Raw genomic sequence first — 6,000 nt, 5'->3', positions numbered from 1 at the left:
ATGAGTGTGGGGGGGGGGGGGGGGAGTTTGTTTTGATTTTTACGCTGATGAGACAGCTGATGAGACAGCTGATGAGACAGCGCCAACTTTTGGAAGATTTTAGATTTGTTTTTTTTTTAAATCAGGATCGTTTTTACAAAATTTATATCAACAAGTTGAAATTATTAGATTTCTGATTAAAGAGGTTTGTTTCTTTGTTTATGGTTTGTTTAAGGAGTTGATTTAACTTAATTAAACATTGTATTCAGATGTGTTTGAGTAGGATTCTTTCTTCCGGGACGGATGGAAATGATCTACATATTTAAGTTGAAGGAGCCATGGGAGAACACGTCTAAATTTTTATTAAATGCCTGGGATTAAATGACAAATTTCTTACGCTGACTACGTTTGCGACAGAGGAAAAAGTATTTAGATAGTAAGGATAATTGTATGTAAGGGTAACATGTTCAATTAAGCACACATATACATTGATGCTGATTAAAACTTATGATTAATGATTTGAGGTACAGTGGAATTATCATTAGGTTTGGTTTATAGTTCACTTTTGAGTTTCTGAATCGATGTCGTGTAATGAATACCAACTAAGTGTTTTGTGTTTTCTCCGGGAAAATTGGTATTTCATTGTCTCTCTTTGGAATGTTTCCAGGGACTATACTCTTGGGGACAGTGAGTGAGATTGAGGCCATAAACGAACACATTGAAAAGGGCCTGGAGGTTTTTTGTTTGAGTGCAAAGGTATCTTAAAGGGGCACATCACACACACATGGGATTTTAATGAGTTTTTATTTTCTGAGTTTTAATTACACACGCTAATTCTTTTGATAAAGGAATGTTCTGGGAACAACAACATGTTGGAACTATTTGACTATTGTTTGCAATTTGTTTAATATAGTGAACAACACTGCTTTGAAGGGTTTTGTATGACCTATGACCTTCTGATGACCTTTCGTTGTGGCCTGATCACCCGCATTGGAAAGCCATTTGGATAATGAATTCATGGTCATTTGTAATACTGCTTTCAAGATAATTTGTGTAATTGGTAAATATGTTTCTTAGCCATATTTGTAATTTGGACCTCTGTGAAGAGGAAGAGGGCATTGCTGCTTTTAAGTCTATTTTCCTATGACCATAGTTTCTTTCAGTTTAGTGATTTTAATTTGATTAGGTTAGTTGAAATTTTGTTTTATATATTTTTTTCAGTTTTTGTTTTACATTACTCTCATACGGAGAGATGTGTGTAAAACATGAGGGAGGATTCAGTTTTTTGAGTGTATTGTATTGTTGAGTGTATTGTATTGTTGAGTGTATTGTTGAGTGTATTGTATTGTTGAGTGTATTGTTGAGTGTATTGTATTGTTGAGTGTAGTGTATTGTTGAGTGTATTGTATTGTATTGTTGAGTGTATTGTATTGTTGAGTGTATTGTTGAGTGTATTGTTGAGTGTATTGTTGAGTGTATTGTATTGTTGAGTGTAGTGTATTGTTGAGTGTATTGTATTGTTGAGTGTATTGTATTGTATTGTTTGAGTGTATTGTATTGTTGAGTGTAGTGTATTGTTGAGTGTATTGTTGAGTGTATTGTATTGTATTGTTGAGTGTAGTGTATTGTTGAGTGTATTGTATTGTTGAGTGTATTGTATTGTTGAGTGTATTGTATTGTTGAGTGTATTGTATTGTTGAGTGTATTGTATTGTTGAGTGTATTGTATTGTTGAGTGTATTGTTGAGTGTATTGTATTGTTGAGTGTAGTGTATTGTTGAGTGTATTGTATTGTTGAGTGTATTGTATGTATTGTTGAGTGTAGTGTATTGTTGAGTGTATTGTTGAGTGTATTGTATTGTATTGTTGAGTGTAGTGTATTGTTGAGTGTATTGTTGAGTGTATTGTATTGTATTGTTGAGTGTATTGTATTGTATTGTTGAGTGTAGTGTATTGTTGAGTGTATTGTATTGTTGAGTGTGTATTGTATTGTTGAGGGTATTGTTGAGTGTAGTGTATTGTTGAGTGTATTGTATTGTTGAGTGTATTGTATTGTATTGTTGAGTGTAGTGTAGTGTATTGTTGAGTGTATTGTTGAGTGTATTGTATTGTATTGTTGAGTGTATTGTATTGTATTGTTGAGTGTAGTGTAGTGTATTGTTGAGTGTATTGTTGAGTGTATTGTATTGTATTGTTGAGTGTATTGTATTGTATTGTTGAGTGTAGTGTAGTGTATTGTTGAGTGTATTGTTGAGTTGTATTGTTGAGTGTATTGTATTGTTGAGCGTAGTGTATTGTTGAGTGTATTGTATTGTATTGTTGAGGGTATTGTTGAGTGTATTGTATTGTTGAGTGTATTGTATTGCTGAGTGTATTGTATTGTTGAGTGTATTGTATTGTATTGTTGAGTGTAGTGTATTGTTGAGTGTAGTGTATTGTTGAGTGTATTGTATTGTATTGTTGAGTGTAGTGTATTGTTGAGTGTATTGTTGAGTGTATTGTATTGTATTGTTGAGTGTAGTGTATTGTTGAGTGTATTGTTGAGTGTATTGTATTGTATTGTTGAGTGTATTGTATTGTATTGTTGAGTGTAGTGTATTGTTGAGTGTATTGTATTGTATTGTTGAGTGTATTGTATTGTTGAGTGTGTATGTATTGTTGAGGGTATTGTTGAGTGTAGTGTATTGTTGAGTGTATTGTATTGTTGAGTGTATTGTATTGTATTGTTGAGTGTAGTGTAGTGTATTGTTGAGTGTATTGTATTGTATTGTATTGTTGAGTGTATTGTATTGTATTGTTGAGTGTAGTGTAGTGTATTGTTGAGTGTATTGTTGAGTGTATTGTTGAGTGTATTGTATTGTATTGTATTGTTGAGCGTAGTGTATTGTTGAGTGTATTGTATTGTATTGTTGAGGGTATTGTTGAGTGTATTGTATTGTTGAGTGTATTGTATTGCTGAGTGTATTGTATTGTTGAGTGTATTGTATTGTATTGTTGAGTGTAGTGTATTGTTGAGTGTATTGTTGAGTGTATTGTTGAGTGTATTGTATTGTTGAGTGTATTGCTGAGTGTGTTGTATTGTTGAGTGTATTGTTGAGTGTATTGTTGAGTGTATTGTTGAGTGTGTTGTTAAGTGTATTGTATTGTTGAGTGTATTGTTGAGTGTATTGTATTGAGTGTTTGTTGAGTGTATTGTATTGTTGAGTGTATTGTATTGTTGAGTGTATTGTTGAGTGTATTGTATTGTTGAGTGTATTGTATTGTTGAGTGTATTGTTGAGTGTATTGTATTGTATTGTTGAGTGTATTGTTGAGTGTGTTGTATTGTGAGTGTATTGTTGAGTGTGGTGTATTGTATTGTTGAGTGTAGTGTATTGTTGAGTGTAGTGTATTGTTGAGTGTATTGTATTGTTGAGTGTAGTGTATTGTTGAGTGTAGTGTATTGTATTGTTGAGTGTAGTGTATTGTTGAGTGTATTGTTGAGTGTATTGTTGAGTGTATTGTATTGTATTGTTGAGTGTATTGTTGAGTGTAGTGTATTGTATTGTTGAGTGTATTGTATTGTTGAGTGTAGTGTATTGTTGAGTGTATTGTATTGTTGAGTGTATTGTTGAGTGTATTGTATTGTTGAGTGTATTGTATTGTTGAGTGTATTGTTGAGTGTAGTGTATTGTATTGTTGAGTGTATGTTGATGTAGTGTATTGTATTGTTGAGTGTAGTGTATTGTATTGTATTGTTGAGTGTAGTGTATTGTATTGTTGAGTGTAGTGTATTGTATTGTTGAGTGTATTGTTGAGTGTATTGTTGAGTGTATTGTATTGTTGAGTGTATTGTATTGTATAGTAGTGTATTGTTGAGTGTAGTGTATTGTTGAGTGTAGTGTATTGTTGAGTGTAGTGTATTGTTGAGTGTAGTGTAGTGTATTGTTGAGTGTATTGTGAGTGTATTGTTGAGTGTATTGTATTGTTGAGTGTAGTGTATTGTATTGTTGAGTGTATTGTTGAGTGTATTGTATTGTATTGTTGAGTGTATTGTATTGTATAGTAGTGTATTGTTGAGTGTAGTGTATTGTTGAGTGTAGTGTATTGTTGAGTGTAGTGTATTGTTGAGTGTAGTGTATTGTTGAGTGTGTTGTATTGTTGAGTGTATTGTTGAGTGTATTGTTGAGTGTATTGTATTGTATTGTTGAGTGTAGTGTATTGTATTGTTGAGTGTAGTGTATTGTTGAGTGTATTGTATTGTATTGTATTGTTGAGTGTATTGTATTGTATTGTTGAGTGTATTGTATTGTTGAGTGTATTGTATTGTTGAGTGTAGTGTATTGTTGAGTGTAGTGTATTGTTGAGTGTATTGTATTGTTGAGTGTAGTGTATTGTTGAGTGTATTGTATTGTTGAGTGTATTGTTGAGTGTATTGTTGAGTGTATTGTTGAGTGTATTGTTGAGTGTATTGTAGTGTATTGTTTGAGTTTAGTGTATTGTTGAGTTTAGTGTATTGAGTGTATTGTTGAGCGTATTGTATTGTTGAGTGTAATTGTATTGTATTGTTGAGTGTATTGTATTGTATTGTTGAGTGTATTGTTGAGTGTATTGTATTGTTGAGTGTAGTGTATTGTTGAGTTATTGTATTGTTGAGTGTAGTGTATTGTTGAGTGTATTGTATTGTATTGTGATTATGTATGTTGCGTGTATTGTGAGTGTATTGTATGTATTGTTGGTGTATTGTATTGTTGAGTGTATTGTTGAGTGTATTGTTGAGTGTATTGTATTGTATTGTGAGTGTATTGTATTGTATTGTTGAGTGTAGTGTATTGTTGAGTGTATTGTATTGTTGAGTGTATTGTATTGTATTGTTGAGTGTATTGTTGAGTGTATTGTATTGTTGAGTGTAGTGTATTGGTTGAGTGTAGTGTATTGTTGAGTGTATTGTTGAGTGTAGTGTATTGTATTGTATTGTTGAGTGTATTGTATTGTTGAGTGTATTGTTGAGTGTAGTGTATTGTATTGTTGAGTGTATTGTATTGTTGAGTGTATTGTATTGTTGAGTGTATTGTATTGTTGAGTGTATTGTTGAGTGTAGTGTATTGTATTGTTGAGTGTATTGTTGAGTGTAGTGTATTGTATTGTTGAGTGTAGTGTATTGTATTGTTGAGTGTATTGTTTGAGTGTATTGTATTGTTGAGTGTATGTATTGTATAGTAGTGTATTGTTGAGTGTAGTGTATTGTTGAGTGTAGTGTATTGTTGAGTGTAGTGTATTGTTGAGTGTAGTGTAGTGTATTGTTGAGTGTATTGTTGAGTGTATTGTATTGTTGAGTGTAGTGTATTTATTGTTGAGTGTATTGTTGAGTGTATTGTAATTGTATTGTTGAGTGTATTGTATTGTATGTAGTGTGTATTGTTGAGTGTAGTGTATTGTTGAGTGTAGTGTATTGTGAGTGTAGTGTATTGTTGAGTGTAGTGTATTGGTTGAGTGTAGTGTATTGGTTGAGTGTGTTGTATTGTTGGTGTATTGTTGAGTGTATTGTTGAGTGTATTGTATTGTATTGTTGAGTGTAGTGTATTGTATTGTTGAGTGTAGTGTATTGTTGAGTGTATTGTATTGTATTTGTATTGTTGAGTGTATTGTTGTTTTAAAATTGTTTTGTTGAGTGTATTGTATTGTTGAGTGTAGTGTATTGTTGAGTGTAGTGTATTGTTGAGTGTATTGTATTGTTGAGATGTATTGTATTGTTGCTTGTATTTGTTGTTGAGTGTATTGTATTGTTGAGTGTATTGTTGAGTGTATTGTTGAGTGTATTGTTGAGTGTATTGTAGGTGTATTGTTGAGTTTAGTGTATTGTTGAGTTTAGTGTATTGAGTGTATTGTTGAGCGTATTGTATTGTTGAGTGTATTGTATTGTATTGTTGAGTGTATTGTTGAGTGTATTGTATTGTTGAGTGTAGTGTATTGTTGAGTGTATTGTATTGTTGAGTGTAGTGTAATTGTTGAGTGTAGTGTATTGTATTGTTGAGTGTAGTGTA

This window comes from Oncorhynchus kisutch, unplaced genomic scaffold, assembly GCF_002021735.2.
Source record: "Oncorhynchus kisutch isolate 150728-3 unplaced genomic scaffold, Okis_V2 Okis01b-Okis20b_hom, whole genome shotgun sequence".
In the NCBI taxonomy this organism is placed as follows: Eukaryota; Metazoa; Chordata; class Actinopteri; order Salmoniformes; family Salmonidae; genus Oncorhynchus; species Oncorhynchus kisutch.
This window is presented reverse-complemented; position numbering follows the sequence as displayed.